The sequence below is a fragment of the Schistocerca cancellata genome, chromosome 3 (genome assembly GCF_023864275.1).
Source record: "Schistocerca cancellata isolate TAMUIC-IGC-003103 chromosome 3, iqSchCanc2.1, whole genome shotgun sequence".
NCBI classification, from domain to species: Eukaryota; Metazoa; Arthropoda; class Insecta; order Orthoptera; family Acrididae; genus Schistocerca; species Schistocerca cancellata.
In genome coordinates, this window is record NC_064628.1 from 84,118,167 (window position 1) to 84,135,741 (window position 17,575).

Consider the following 17,575-nt stretch of genomic DNA (forward strand, 5'->3'; position numbering starts at 1 on the left):
TATAAATTAATAGATTAGCAGACCGTAGTGGCCACAGTGCTAAATGTATGTGTCAGGAGTGATTTCTAGAACGACAGTCTCCCGACAGGAAGACTTTTGAAGGAATTGCTGGACATTTAAGGGAGCGCGGGACTTTTAAGCCAACTATTCGAGACGGGGGGAGGCCTTGACAGACGAGGACACATCAAGTGGAGGCGGAACCTCTTCATGCAGCTGACGACAACCCTAGTATCAGTGCAAGACAATTAACTTCAACAAGTAATGCTGACCACATGACTCTTTGGTACACGAGAACCAGCTGCATCCACACAATGAACAGCTTGTGGAGGCACAATCAGCAGCACATTTACCTGCATGGGTACACGTTGGCTAATGGCTCACTGAACGATGTGTCAAACCTCATTTTAGGGGAATGTTCACAAATCAGGCTATGTTTCATCTGGATCAGATTGTAAATTTTCCAATGGGAAAGTGTGGGTTATCGAGACTCCTCATGAAACTGCGCCGTCACGTCGTCAACAGAGATTTCCTGTCAACGTTTCTATTGCTGACTACTTGTCAGGGCATCATGTCCGAACACCTAGGCTCGATGCAGGAATTCACCATGCTCTCTTACGAGGCGCATTCAAGTTCTAATGCCTCCGATTTTTTTTCTAATTAACTACTCACCCGAAATCGATGAAACTGGCGTTATTTCTTGACGTAATCGCCCTGCAGACGTACACATTTTTCCCAACGCTGACGCCATGATTCCATGGCAGCGGCGAAGGCTTCTTTAGGAGTCTGTTTTGACCACTGGAAAATTGCTGAGGCAATAGCAGCATGGCTGGTGAATGTGCGGCAACGGAGAGTGTCTTTCATTGTTGGAAAAAGCCAAAAGTCACTAGGAGCCAGGTCAGGTGAGTAGGGAGCATGAGGAATCACTTCAAAGTTGTTATCACGAAGACACTGTTGCGTAACGTTAGCTCGATGTGCGGGTGCGTTGTCTTGGTCAAACAGCACACGCGCAGCCCTTCCCGGACGTTTTTGTTGCAGTGCAGGAAGGAATTTGTTCTTCAAAACATTTTCGTAGGATGCACCTGTTACCGTAGTGCCCTTTGGAACGCAATGGGTAAGGATTACGCCCTCGCTGTCCCAGAACATGGACACCATCATTTTTTCAGCACTGGCGGTTACCCGAAATTTTTTTGGTGGCGGTGATTCTGTGTGCTTCCATTGAGCTGACTGGCGCTTTGTTTCTGGATTGAAAAATGGCATCCACGTCTCATCCATTGTCACAACCGACGAAAAGAAAGTCCCATTCATGCTGTCGTTGCGCGTCAACATTGCTTGGCAACATGCCACACGGGCAGCCATGTGGTCGTCCGTCAGCATTCGTGGCACCCACCTGGATGACACTTTTCGCATTTTCAGGTCGTCATGCAGGATTGTGTGCACAGAACCCACAGAAATGCCAACTCTGGAGGCGATCTGTTCAACAGTCATTCGGCGATCTCCCAAAACAATTCTCTCCGCTTTCTCGATCGTGTCGTCAGACCAGCTTGTGCGAGCCCGAGGTTGTTTCGGTTTGTAGTCACACGATGTTCTGCCTTCATTAAACTGTTGCAACCACGAACACACTTTCGACACATCCATAACTCCATCACCACATGACTCCTTCAACTGTCGATGAATTTCAATTGGTTTCACACCATGCAAATTCAGAAAACGAATGATTGCACGCTGTTCAAGTAAGGAAAACGTCGCCATTTTAAGTATTTAAAACAGTTCTCATTCTCGCCGCTGGCGGTAAAATTCCATCTGCCATATGGTGCTGCCATCTCTGAGACGTATTGACAATGAACGCAGCCTCATTTTTAAAAAATGCGCATGTTTCTATCTCTTTCCAGTCCGGAGAAAAAACATTGGAGGCCTTGGAACTTGAATGCACCTCGTACAGCGTACTCCACCTGTTCTGCAATATCACGCACCTTTAAGAATCCTATAATACACTTCATGCACGATGGTGCTCCTCTTTACTTCTGTGTTAATAATCATAGGCTTCTAAATGACAGATTCCGTGGCAGGTAGGTACATAGGATTGAACCAGTTCCTTGGCCTCTATGCCTCCTCGGCATAAAAACACATGACTTTTATTTGTGGGGGCAATTAAAAGCCCTTGTTTGTGGAATCCCGATATAAGATGTACAGAGTATTTGTGCCCACACTTTGGAAAGCTGTGAAACAATACAGTTTTCCAGGGATACACAGCGCATCAGGAATTTCGTGAGACGGGGTAACGCTGGGTACTTCGAACATTACATTTAGGAAAGAGTTTAACAGCCTACTGATTCTTTACCTTCCAGTCTGTTGCAAATGATTAATGTGTTGAAGAGTTGCAGAAACAGAACTGTAAAATGGAAATAAAGCATTACTTGACTCTTCTCCATACAACCTGTTACCTGTCTCTAGCTGTCAGGAATGATTCCTAAAAGATTCGCTTCACCTGTCTGATACACCATGCAGAGTGAATCAACTGCTCCTACCTATTGCTTTTATACAACACACAATGTCTTGAAATACCACATGCAAGATTTTCATATTCTCTTGCTGCCTTGCACAAACTGTGAGCACTACAGAAAGAAATGATCAAGACATTTTTGAAGTAAATTGGACGTAGTAAAATTTTGTACTGGGAATTGTTTTCGCTAGAGGCCACAGTTTTCTAACTATTCAATGAAACGCACAAAAGTGATCTTCAAATGCGTTTTCTTGAAAAACTCGAAAACTGTAGCCTCCAGCGAAAACGTATCCCAGCACAAAATTTAACTCTTTACTACTAAAACGTCCTGTTCATTTTTTTCTGTAAGACTAACCGTTTATGTGTATCGAACAAGAGAATATGAAATTAGTTTTTGAAGGCATTGTAGGTTGCATAAAACCTACCGCAAGGGGCAGCTGAGTCACCCTGTGTGTAGTGTCCTTACCGTGTCACCTTCACGCAGCGCCATTCAGTTTCCCAGTGAACGGTGGTCATCATAGTTTGGCTATACAGTCCAGGTTGCAGTTGGTGTACGGAAGTGAAGATAATTTGCACAGATAGAGTAGAATGGATAGCTAAATTACACCACTCATCAAACTGAAGATCAAACAACATGTGCTTCACAGCGATAAGTCCACCACATGAGTATCCAAGTTTCAGTTTAGGTGAAGGTAAAGTGCGACATGAGCACCGCCAAAGAGGGATGTCGATGGGGCAATAGTACCGGCATCCGTGAGCGACGCTCTCCTAGGCTTGCTTGGAAGTTGGAGCTGTAACAGCTGTGGACTGTGTGAATATTATAACAGACTGCCTGCTACCGCATACGCTTGTTCCCCAAAGGAGCAGGACAGGTATCCGTGTCACAAGTCGAAAATTGTACTACGGTAGTTTTAGCAGCATTGTAGTGAACTTTCGTTAATGACTCGGTCACTTTGTCTTGTCTGATAGAACACTTTTGCGACCCTGTCAGACGGTAACTTTCTACCCACAGACCACCAGCCCGTATTTATGGGTATTGCCTGGCCTTCGCGTTAAGTACCTCACGAAATGTACCGAGGACTTGTCGAATCCATGCAGAATCGCTGCTGTATTGCAATCTGAATTTGGAAGAACAAGGTATTAAGTAGGTTCAAATGGCTGAAATGGCTCTGAGCACTGTGGGAGTTAATATCTGAGGTCGTCAGTCCCGTAGAATTTAGAACCACTTAAACCTAACTAACCTAAGGACATCACATGCATCCATGCCTGAGGCAGGATTCGAACCTGCGACCGTAGCAGTCGCGCGGTTCCGGACTGAAGCGCCTAGGGCCGCTAGTCCACCGAGGCCGGCTATTAAGTAGGTTCAAAAATGGTTCAAATGACTCTGAGCACTATGGGACTTAACATCTGAGGTCATCAGTCTCCTAGAACGTAGAACTACTTAAACCTAACTAATCTAAGGACATCACACACATCCATGCCCGAGGCAGGATTCGAACCTGCGACCGTAGCAGTCGCGCGGTTCCTGACTGAAGCGGCTAGAACCGCTCGGCCACATCGGCCGGCCATTAAGTAGGCGATCATCAGTTAAACATACGTCGAAGCGTAATTCCTACATTTACATCTACATGGATACTATGCTAATCACATTAGTGCCTGGCAGAGGACTCATCGAACCATCTTCACAATTCTCTATTATTCCAATCTCGTATAGCACGTGGAAAGCACGAACACCTATATCTTTCCGTAAGAGCTCTGATTTCCCTTATTTTATCGTGGTGATCGTTCCGCCCTATGTAGGTCGGTGTCAACAAAATGTTTTCGCATTCGGAGGAGAAAGTTGGTGATTGGAATTTTGTGAGAAGATTTCGTCACAACGAAAGACGCCTTTCTTTTAATGATGTCCAGCACAAATCCTGTATCATTTCTGTGACACTCTCTCCCATATTTCGCAATAATACAAAACGCGCTGCCCTTCTTTGAACTTTTTCGATGTACTCCGTCAGTCCTGTCCGGTAAGGATCCCACACCGTGCAGCAGTATTCTGAAAGAGGATGGATCAACGTTGAGTATGCAGTCTCCTTGGTAGATCTGTTATATTTTCCAAGTGTACTGCCAACAAAACACAGTCTTTGGTTAGCCTTCCCCACAACATTTTCTGTGTGTTCCTTCCAGTTCAAGCTGTTGGTAATTGTAATACCTAGGTATTTAGTTGAATTTACGGCTTTTTGATTGGGCTGATTTATCGTGTAACCGAAGTTTAACGAATTCCTCTTAGCGCTTTTCGTTATTTAGGGTCATCTGCCAAGTTTCGCACAATTCCGATATATTTTCTAAATGGTTTTTCAATATATTTTGATCTTCTGTTGACTTTATAAGTCGATAAACGACAGCGTCATCTGCAAACAACCTAAGACGGCTTCTCAGATTGTATCCCAAATCGTTTATATACATAAGGAGCAGCAAAGGGCCTATAACACTACCTTGGGGAACGCCAGAAATCACTTCTGTTTTACCCGATGACTTTCCATCAATTTCTACAAACTGTGACTCTCTGACAGGAAATCACAAATCCAGTCACATAACTGAGACGATATTCCATAAGCACGTAATTTCACTACAAGCCGCTTGGGTGGTACAGTGTCAAGAGCGTTCCGGAAATCCAGAAATACGGAATCGATCTGAAATCCCTTATCAATAGCACTCAACACCTCATGTGAATAAAGAGCTAGTTGTGTTTGACAGGAACGATGTTTTCTAAACCCATGTTGACTCTGTGTCAATAGACCGTTTTCTTCGAGGTAATTCATATTACCTGAACACAATGTATGTTCCAAAATCCTGCTGCATATCGACGTTAACGAATTGCGCCTCTAATTTAGTGGATTACACCTACTACCTTTCTTGAATACAGGAGTGACCTGTACAACTTTCCAGTCTTTGGGTACGGATGTTTCGTCGAACGAACGTTTTTATATGATTGTTAAGTATGGAGCTAATGCATCAGCATCCTCCGAAAGGAACCTGATTGTTATACAGTCTGTACCAGAACACTTGCTTTTATTGAGTGATTTAAGTCGCTGCACTACTCCGAGGATATTTACTTCGTCGTTACGCATGTTGGCAGCTGTTGTCCATTCGAATTCTGGAATATTTGCTTCGTCTTCTTTTGTGAAGGCATTTCGGAAGGCCGTGTTTAGTAACTCTGCTTGAGTAGTATCTTCGACTCATAGGCTCAGAGGTATACCGTAATAAAGTACAGGGTGTATTGTAATCAATAACTGAAACAGACCCTTTCGAGGTGTACGATAATCGTTTCGATATACACACTATCAATAGTGACCAACGAAGCCGTTTACGACATAATTCCATATATCTATTTCCGAATCAACACTGATTTCACAATGAGATATTGTCCTGGTTAGTACATACATATTTAAAATGTAAGCTTTTTAATTAACTCATAATGTTATTGGGCTTAAATATTTATCCACCCGAGCCCAGGACCTCTACACAAATGTTTACATTTCTTAGGCATTTTCACTGTTTGAGCCAATACTTCACACTGCAGTCAATGGACGATCATAACCAAACACTTGTGTTTGTCTCGTAAATGGTTCGTTTGTGGGAATTACTGAAACGTTTTTGTTTCTTGTATCGTATACTGTTACCCTTGTTTCTTTTCTCTAAGAATATGATATATCATGAGCATATTAATCAAAAAGAGGAAAAATTTTCACTATGTCCGTTTCGTGTGTATATGAGGGACCGCTTGTCAGTAAACGGGGTGTGAGTGCCTGGGATTGCAGAACAGAGACGGGCCGTCGATGTGTACGCTGACTGGAGAGGGGGGCGCGACCGCTTTTATCCTTTCTGTGGCAACAATAGCTGACTGACAATAACAGCCAAGACAAGAGGCTGAGAATCTCAGGCAGTAAACACCGTTTTACTAGCAGCCCACGCCTAAACAGACTCCGTCTAAACGAGCTACTAAAAGCCCATCGGCTGTTTGTTTTCTACTGATTAGTGGCTGCTAATGCACATACGTATAAACTTCTGACAAGACCATACCATCTGCCTGGAAATGCGATACACGGCACAAAAGAATGCACCAAAGTTATCGTTGGAGATACCCTCCTACACGGTGCAGAAACACACCAGAGGGGAGTGTAGTTGTGACGGAATTTTGTTGACGTGTTTATATGTACGGTACTCTTTAGTTTCCTTTAATATTATCTGTCTTATCTGCAATAAGCTAAGTTGTATAAATATAAGTGTTGCATCTTCTCTCTTGCGTGAGTGCTACGCCAAGAGAGATTAATATCCGTATAAAATCTAAGGAATGGACAGCTGAAAGAAGATGAGGCGGATCTAGAGGCAACCAGTGTTGGCCTGAGATTTTCAGTACGTCTAATATATGAATTAGGATTTTTGCAAGGACTATAAGAAAGTGAAAATGGTGTTTGGAGGTGGAGTAATTAAAATGAACTTGGGTGCCAGCACATCAATTGGAAGTCGTCACTGTGTTCCTCGAATCACTCCATCACACTCCTGGACTTGTGACATGTCGCGTTATCTTGTTGAAAAATGCTACTGCCTTCGGGAATCATGATCGTCATGAAGGAGTGTAGGTCGTCTGCAACCAGTGTACAACGCTCCTTGGCCGTCATGGTGCCTTGCATGAGCTCTACTGGAACCATGGATGCCTCCGTGAATGTTTACCAGGACACAATGGAGACGTCGCCAGCTTGTTCTGCAGTACAGGAGTCAAGGGTCTGTTCCGCTGGAAGACGACGGGTTTGCGCCCTCGCATTGGCATGATGAAGAAGATACTGAGATCCATCAGACCATGCAACGCTCTGCCCCTGCACCAGCGTCCAGTGCTGATGGTCACGAGCCCATATGAGTCATAGTTTGTAACCTCCCTCTCACTAATCGGCCTATCCTGCTTGCGATATAAAGTATGGCCATGGATCGCTTGTATGCCGAATGGATTTTTTTAATTGTATCTTTCCCGAAGAAGTGATACCGATAAGTAGGAGGAAAGTGTACAACCGACCCTTCTGATGGAAAGTCTACCAAAAATAAATGTAATTTAACCGAACAGGGCTATAATTTGGGGAAAGAAAGTTATTTTGTGCATTCACTGAGAAAAAACACTGGACAGAAAGGGGTACCACTGATCATGAATCCAAAATTTACACTAATGAAGGAAAAGGAAGTAATTAACGGTCGCCAGCCAACTAGGAGAATTTACATCCAAAATCCTGTACAAGATGATGGGAAAGGAAAACATGTATTATTAAACACTGACGTAGCAACTAAAGGTTGCCACGTTTTTTTTTGTTTTTTGTTTTTTTTTTTTTATATAGAAAACTGAAAAGTCACCGTACATTATGTTTGGCGTTATATTTTGAAAAAGGCAATCGAGTAATGATTTGAAAATATGCAATTGAACGGTATGTTAGTACTGAATTTCGTTACGAGAACAATGACTTTTCGTGACCTCAGCATAACGTCATGAAAGAAATTTAGAAAAAAAACAAGCACTTTTAGCTTTGCCGTTACTTATTTTGCAAATTAAATTTCATGTTATTGTCTGAACAACTGGGCCTTGTTTGCTGACTTGAACAGAATTAATCAAGAATACGTACAAAACCAACCAGCCATGTGCTCCAAGCTATATGTAAAATAAACAAAACTTCCGCACTCTTAATTTGTGCATTTCTTTAGAGGAGGAGGAGATTAGTGTTTAACGTCCTGTCGACAACGAGGTCATTAGAGACGGAGCGCAAGCTCGGGTGAGGGAAGGATGGGGAAGGAAATCGGCCGTGCCCTTTCAAAGGAACCATCCCGGCATTTGCCTGAAGCGATTTAGGGAAATCACGGAAAACCTAAATCAGGATGGCCGGAGACATTTCTTTAGATTTGGATTTTTTATCCAGTGATTGATTCTCAAACTTGAAAAATGAAATTGCTTTACTTTAGTAATATACTGAAGCCTCTGTTGTACAATAGTTAATTGAAAGCAGACTGAAGCTAAAATTCTTAAAAGAGGTATTATTAATTAATAAACTGGCTGTAACTGTTCAATTTTATTCTTATGACACTCAGTTAGCATATAAGGAAAAAAAAGGAACAACGATCCTGCTTGGTAACAATGTCTGGGGGCAATAAGGACACAATCGTCCTGAGTTTAACTGATTATTATTTAAAGAAATCTTATCAATCAAATCACATTGAGTGGTGCTGCTGGGTTAGTCGTTAATACTTTCTACCGATGAACAGTCTTAATTTAGTGCTGTGCATACGACGAAACTCGGAGCCGACGACGAAATTGTGTTGCTGGAACTGCTGCTGTTGTTGAAGATGGTATCATATCCTGGAGCCACGGCTAATTATAGTAACGGGCAGTCGTAATTAATACAACCTCTTCCGCCCGCCCACTGTTTGCACTCCTGCTCTAGACATCTGGCCGGCGCGCGTACATGATGCCGCCGAAAATGGTACTCTCTACTGCGAGAGCGTTAACACCACACTTCCGCACACTACAAGCGCTGGAACCCGTCTCTCCGCGCACTCTGCGCTACAACTCGCTACCCAAAGATTTTACAACGCACAAGCACTGCTATTATCGTTGCTAGTCGATGCAAATAACGATTCCTTTGGCTTCTTCCCAGAGATTATAAGTTTCACAGTAAAGCACAGATAAATACAATGAAACGTCAACAGACTTCTACCTAAATGTACACATACAGTGAAGTAATGTCCTTATTTATTAAAAGGAAGCATTTAAATTACAAATATTTACAAACAATTCACAGAAAAAGGTTATATATAAGTAGCAGGTGCCATGCATCCTGCAGTTTCGGTATTACAAGTTACTGACGTCGTGGTGTTATGCACTGGCACGTGAACGGGTCGTTGGCTGCGCATGCCAATCGTTAGGAGTGTTCGGTGCACTGTATGTACAGGGTTATTACAAATGATTGAAGCGATTTCACAGCTCTACAATAACTTTATTATTTGAGATATTTTCACAATGCTTTGCACACACATACAAAAACTCAAATAGTTTTTTTTAGGTGTTCACAAATGTTCGATATGTGCCCCTTCAGTGATTCGGCAGACATCAAGCCGATAATCAAGTTCCTCCCACACTCGGCGCAGCATGTCCCCATCAATGAGTTCGAAAGCATCGTTGATGCGAGCTCGCAGTTCTGGCACGTTTCTTGGTAGAGGAGGTTTAAACACTGAATCTTTCACATAACCCCACAGAAAGAAATCGCATGGGGTTAAGTCGGGAGAGCGTGGAGGCCATGACATGAATTGCTGATCATGATCTCCACCACGACCGATCCATCAGTTTTCCAATCTCCTGTTTAAGAAATGCTGAACATCATGATGGAAGTGCGGTGGAGCACCATCCTGTTGAAAGATGAAGTCGGCGCTGTCGGTCTCCAGTTGTGGCATGAGCCAATTTTCCAGCATGTCCAGATACACGTGTCCTGTAACGTTTTTTTCGCAGACGAAAAAGGGGCCGTAAACTTTAAACCATGAGATTGCACAAAACACGTTAACATTTGGTGAATTGCAAATTTGCTGCACGAATGCGTGAGGATTCTCTACCGCCCAGATTCGCACGTTGTGTCTGTTCACTTCACTATTAAGAAAAAATGTTGCTTCATCACTGAAAACAAGTTTCGCACTGAACGCATCCTCTTCCATGAGCTGTTGCAACCGCGCCGAAAATTCAAAGCGTTTGACTTCGTCATCGGGTGTCAGGGCTCGTAGCAATTGTAAACGGTAAGGCTTCTGCTTTAGCCTTTTCTGTAAGATTTTCCAAACCGTCGGCTGTGGTACGTTTAGCTCCCTGCTTGCTTTATTCGTCGACTTCCGCGGGGTACGCGTGAAACTTGCCCGCGCGCGTTCGACCGTTTCTTCGCTCACTGCAGGCCGACCCGTTGATTTCCCCTTACAGAGGCATCCAGAAGCTTTAAACTGCGCATACCATCGCCGAATGGAGTTAGCAGTTGGTGGATCTTTGTTGAACTTCGTCCTGAAGTGTCGTTGCACTGTTATGACTGACTGATGTGAGTGCATTTCAAGCACGACATACGCTTTCTCGGCTCCTGTCGCCATTTTGTCTCACTGCGCTCTCGAGCGCTCTGGCGGCAGAAACCTGAAGTGCGGCTTCAGCCGAACAAAACTTTATGAGTTTTTCTACGTATCTGTAGTGTGTCGTGACCATATGTCAATGAATGGAGCTACAGTGAATTTATGAAATCGCTTCAATCATTTGTAATAGCCCTGTATTTAGATACACTTGTACTCTACCCAGCATTAAAGTCTGATGTTACCTACGCCACAGTTTTCCGCCTGTCCTGTTTTACCAGTCTGCCCAGCCCACGATGTCCGACATGTATAATGAGCAGTGGCTGCCAGACCCACCACTCCTGGACGTGGTTTCACTTTAATTTCGACGCGTGTTGAAGACACTCACCACAGCTCTCCTCGAGCACCCGAAAAGTCGTGCAGTTTGCGAAATGCTTGCTGAGTCTCTGGACCATCTCAGTCTGTCATCGGTCATACTCAGAAACATCGCGCGCCTTCAACATTCTACACACGGACATCACTTTCACTGATACCACACGCAGCGCACGTGTGTCTGACTAGCAGTAACTCCTCACCAGATGACACTGCTATCGCCTGGATGGGTTTATATCGATAGTAGGTTGGTAGTCATAATCCTCTAGCTGATCAGTGTATTTACTTGTAAATTATAAATTTTAAGCGATTCAAATTTTATTGCAAGTGTAAGTAGGCTGTTTATGTTTTCTTATTGGCAACGTTACGTAGCGCTCTGTATGACAATCACTGGCTGTGCTGTGTGCAGTCTGTGGCTAGTTTGCATTGTTGTCTGCCACTGTAGTGTTGGGCAGCGGCAGCTGGATGTGAACAGCGCGTAGCATTGCGCAGTTGGAGGTGAGCCGCCAGCAGTGGTGGATGTGGGGAGAGAGATGGCGGAGTTTGGAAATTTGTAAGACTGGATGTCATGAACATGTATATTATGGTTTTTCAACACTATTAAGGTAAATACATTGTTTGTTCTCTATTAAAATCTTTCATTTGCTAACTATGCCTATCAGTAGTTAGTGCCTTCAGTAGTTTGAATCTTTTATTTAGCTGGCAGTAGTGGCGCTCGCTGTATTGCAGTAGTTCGAGTAACGAAGATTTTTGGTGAGGTAAGTGACTTGTGAAAGGTACAGGTTAATGTTAGTCAGGGCCATTCCTTTGTAGGGATTTCTGAAAGTCAGATTGCGTTGCGCTAAAAAAATATTGTGTGTCAGTTTAAGCACAGTCTCGTATACAATTCTTCAAAAGGGGACGTTTCAGAAGATCTCGATTTCAGCTAGAGGCTAGCCATTTACAATGCACAGTTATTTTTGCTCAATGCATGTGATGCCTGTTGGTTGGGCTTCAGCCACAGTTCATTGAAGGCGTAAGAAATTTGCCTGTTTAAAAATTTCATGTGTTAATTATTCCAATATTAAAGTATTTCGAGCCTTAGAAAGTGCTCACTAAACAATTCAAGTCTTAAATATTTCCATTTATGATTAAATAATTTAAGAATGGCCTAGTTTCACTACCACAGGGGCGGGTAAACATTGCACGCGGCTCATGAGCGCACAGCGCTGCACGTGTGCTGCTCGCGTGCAGGCGTCGACCGGGGCTGTGGCGACAGCCGGCAGGTTGCGGCAGTGTAGTGCCAGGCTAAGCTGCGGACGTTGATGCGAAGCGAGCACTATGTAGTGAACGTTGTATTTCAAGAAACGGAGAAGTGGAGATTTGCTATCTTTTGGGAGAATCATTTTTTCTTTGTGCAAAAACGTGAAAATTCGAAATGTTTAATATGTGGCAGTATTCTCGCTGGTCAACGGAAGTTTAGTATTGAAGGCCATTATAATAAATTTCACAAGGACGAGTACAATTTATTGTCGGATTCTGAGCGGATGGGGAATTGACTAAGCTTAAGAAGAGCGATCTGACGATACCAGATGACTCTGTCGTAGTTGGCTGGCCGGAGTGGCCGAGCGGTTCTAGGCACTACAGTCTGGAACCGCACGACAGCTATGGTCGCAGGTTCGAATCCTGCCTCGGGCATGGATGTGTGTGATGTCCTTAGGTTAGTTAGGTTTAAGTAGTTCTAAGTTCTAGGGGACTGATGACCACAGCAGTTAAGTCCCATAGTGCTCAGAGCCATTTGAATTTGTCGTAGTTGCTGTTGTCACGAGAGATCTGCGACTTTCTCTCGTCATGTCTCTCATCTAACTGATTTAACATTTTATGGAGCACTGTTTTCAAGTTTCCAGGACGACAACAATAATAGCCCAGCGGTATGTGCAAGTTATAAGACTGCGCTTAATATAGCGAGAGCTGGAAAACCATTTGCTGAATTAATAAGTCTCGGTTAAGAGCAAACGTCAGTGATGAAAATTTACGTAACTGTTTGTGTTTGTCTGTATGTAGAAATTTTGTTCCAGATATTAAACGTATTGTAAAGTCCACCTGTGATAATTAAATAAAACGTATCGTAGGTAATAGGTACGCTTTCAAACCATGATTTCTTTCAAGCACTCCTACTAACCTTATTCATTCACTCAATAAAGCAAGCTAGGAAACAAAACGCATTACAGGGGAAGGAGCGGACAGAAGGTATGGTGGGGATGGGAGATAAGCGGGTGGCCAGCTTGCCCCTGTGTGCACGCGGAACACCTGTTAACTGCACGCGTGCAAGTGCACTGCACATGTGCAGGATTCCTGCCCGCCCCTGCACTACCATGTCCATAAATGTCATCGCTAAATCAATCACAGTGTAGCATAACAATAATATTGCGATATATGTAGATTTTTTTTTATGGGACGCTCGGAGAGTGGGCAGACAGTACGTCTGGGACGACGGTCTGCATACAGCGCTCAGCTCTCCATCGGGTCGTTTTGCTCGCAAGAGAGTTGGACCAGACTGTGCAGGCTGGAATCACAGTCTGACCATCTGTTACCTTTGCCGCCTCTCGGATGACTAGGCAATAGGAACCCCAGGCGATGTGTACTCTTCTCATCTGCTACCTCTTGAATGGGCTAGTAGCAGGATTGGGTGTCTTTTATCACTCTGCCGCCTATATATTGGCAAGCGGCGGAAGTTGAGGTATGTCGTTCGTTGCTGGCTAATTGGTAATGTAGCCGATATCTGATAGACTCTGACGCGCCCATCTTGTGTTATTGTCGGCCTGACGTAGAAGCATCGATCATTGTTGTTGACTGCAGCTGAAATCTTGATCTTCCAATAAAATTTAAAAAGGACGATTGATCGCTGAAAATCCATATTTTACAAGTCAATATAACAGTCGCTGAGTGCAACAGCTTTCAGAATCGAAGTTAACCTGATGATCAGTGCATGTTGGCATAGTCTCGAGGCGGTGGTTGGCGCATCGAAATGAGTATTGAACGCTAATTCGAGGGTCATGGGGCCGAGCCCCTTTGCGGCAACATTTTAACTTCAGTTTCTACGTAAATTACACCAAATAAACCGAAATAATGCTCAATTTGTTGTACGGACTTAAAGGAAAATTTCAAACTGCACATGAATTTCCAGGGTGCGATCGTGCTTACAGCTTCCACCATGACTCGGCAAATAACTTTCCAAGAAGGGATTGTAAATTCATGCAACGTTGCGAAATCCTTATTTCTGTGTGGATATGCAGAAGATCACTACTACTACTACTACTACTACTACTACGTGATCAGGCCCAGTGGACTGCACGCATCTACAAGTTTCCTCCTCCACTGTATTCTGTCCATTGCTGCTATCCGCCATTCGTCCACATCTACTGACACTTGGTTTAAATCTTCATTGAGTCCATCCCTCCAACGCTTCTTGGGTCTCCCTGGCGGTCTCTTTCCTGTAGGTGTGAAATCCAGGAGCTTCCGAGGCCATCTGTGATCCTCCATCCGGGCCACATGGCCGGCCCACTGCATTCGTTTGGCTTTGACAGTTCCTGCTATGTTGGGCAGCTGGTATAGTTCATCAAGCACTTGGTTGTATCTGATCCTCCATTCCCCTGTATCTGCATCTGTACCTGCAGAAGATCACAGTTTTGGAAATTCGTGCAAGCTCATGCCAGTACGCCATTGAGAGATCGGCGTGTGGTACAAGCTCTTCGAACTCCATTGTCTGTACGTCAACGACGGCCCAGAAAGCCACAACTAGGTTCCAGATCTGCGCGGGCCAAAGTACTTAGCGTGCGTGTGGTGCGGTGAGAAGATTATATCTGGCATTATCGATTATCGCGGCCGCAGGGGATTGTTTGTGCGCCTCTCCCTCAGTCCCGACTACTCCTATTTGCATGTTAAACACAGTTACCAGATTAGGAGTTCCGTGATTGGAGCGGTAGTTACGCCAGAATTTCCGCACATCTGCTTGTGTGGCATATGGAATTTCGAACAATAGATAGCGCCTTCGGTTTCCCCAACTGTAAAAAAGGTAATTGCACTGTTTCTTCTGAAGTTTCACATTCTGTTTGCGGAGACGGTTACTGACTTACTGTAAAGTATTAACTTTTTATTTTTTACTCAGTTACTTTTTTGTGATAGAATCATAACCAATTTCGGCCTTCAAAGACCATCTTCAAATGCTACGGGTAGCACTTGGCGAACAAGTGTTTATGCATTAACTCATGACAACACATGAACACGTATACATCAAATGCCGCCTATAGCGTCTAAAGATGGCCTCTGATGAACGAAATCTGTTATATTTGTGTCATATAAAAATGATAGAGTATAAAAATAATAACTGTTTTAACAACAGTGTCTTTGTCTAGGTAAGACGGGACGTTAAATTTCTGTCGTATTGTAGAGTCAGCCAAGTACCTGGCGTGTTGAGAGTGATTCGGGGAAACCCCACATTATTATAAATCGAAGTCCCTCCCCTCCCCCCCCACCCCCACCACCGCCACCACTCGTGTTTCACCGTCGTTATTTTCAGTATTTTCAGGCTAAACTCAGTGAATACGTGGAATTGTGAATCGATTTTCAGTTACACACTGATTCACGAGCAAGCTTTGTGTATACATGATGATTCAGCTGCCCTACCAATGTAATTTTATGTAACTTGCAGTGTTAAATCTGGCTTTCAAAAACCAAGCGCGAATTTCCATTTCTCTCTTTTGCTTATTACGAGCATTATCAGCACTAGCCCGACAGAAGAAATCACTCGGACCTTTTTGTAGGAAATTTAATGTAGGTAAATTCTGCACTCGGATGCGTTTCCATTAGAGACCGTAGTTTTCGAGTTATTCCAGAAAACGTACAAAAGTGATATTCAAATGCATCCCACACCCAGTCCCCACTGGTCAGGATTCCTGGTAAGCTGCTCGTGGTACTCCCGCCTACCACAGTACAAAATTTTTTCGTTGTTTGTTGCCACTAAGCTTAATCGACCACTTAAAAATTGTACCTAACAAATATGCGATTTTAACAGCATAAAATTAACATTTATGGAACCTGGTTTTTTAGGGAGACAGCGGATCAGGTTGTGGAAAGGGGCCAAGGTCAATTATTGTTAGTTATACAAAACACACATAACTTTATTCCTGAAACCAATGCACAGTTTTCTCTTTAAAACAAGATAGATCAATTTACGGCTGAAGTCCCAAGTAACTTTTACAGAATAAGTTTAAATGATTCCTTTTAAACCAGCAGGACTTAGAGTAACAGCTGAAGCCCTTACTTAGGTAAAATTACAATATCTTTGCAGCCAAAGGCCGAAATAACATTTCAGATCAGCTAAGGAAATTTTTTAAAAGCCAAGCATTTACAAATGTCGGCTAAGGCCATGTTAAGGGAAATTCAAGTCAATTCTTCGGCTGAAAGGCCAATAAAAAATTTTGCGTAATAAAAGAGAGTTCTTAAAGGTAAGCTATTAGACAGTACAACAGAAAAACATCTTAAGAAAACTTGAAATTTCTTGTCGGCTGATGGCCTAAACAATTACTCAAGAATAATTAATGACCGCCTTAAAATAAACATTTACAGAATTCCAGATAATTAAATAGAAACGCTAACAGACAAAGATTTACATAGTAAAGCCACATACACTGAAACAAACGCGGCTGAAGTACCAAATACAAAGCAACAAGAATTTTAAATGAAACACGGCTGAAGACCTAATCTTAAAATATTTGTCATGAAGTTCGGCTGAAGGCCATATACCAAATATTAAACAGACAATGTTAATACACGGCTGAGGGCACAGTACCGGCGACCAAAGAAAACGACAATCACAAACAACAAGCTGGTACTCAGAAGTGATCCAAGGGTCGGTCTGGGGGAGGAAACTCTAACCACACTTTAGGTAAGACAGGCAGCCAAGCGTAACACAGAACAATCGGGTGTCAACACGACCTAGGGACGACTGACGAAGCAACCAACAACCTAATCAATTCCCTTCCACCCGACACACTCGCTGCTCTATTTCAACACACCGACTGGCTACTCCAGTATGCAGACAGCATTCATCTGTTCAGTGGAAATCACAGAATCTACGAACGGTACCACGTAAGCACACTTGCACAAAAACCCAAACAATCGTAAAATCAATCACTGTGAAACAACAAGGACCAATCAATGCGACACACAGAGAGTTTCCACATGCGGTCGGCGACCAAATACACGTCGTCCGATGAGATGACCGACCAAACGACCAACCAAGGTCGTTCCCACTCAAGTTACGTGCGTCGGCAAGGGTCGGGCGAGTCTTGGCTGTCCGACGCTGACTCCAGCTCCAACCTGACTCAACTCCATGTCCGTTAAGAACTCGGAGACACGACGTCCAGGGCAAACTGGCTCGGATCCATCCATGCAGAGGTAACTCTGGCCTATTGGCCACGACATCTCTGCACAAGTAAGGAAACGACCCATGTCCGGCACGATGACCAAGTGACAAGGCCCAGAAACGGTCAAAAGACCAAACACACGTCGCCCGATGAGACGACCAACCGAAAGACCGATCAACGG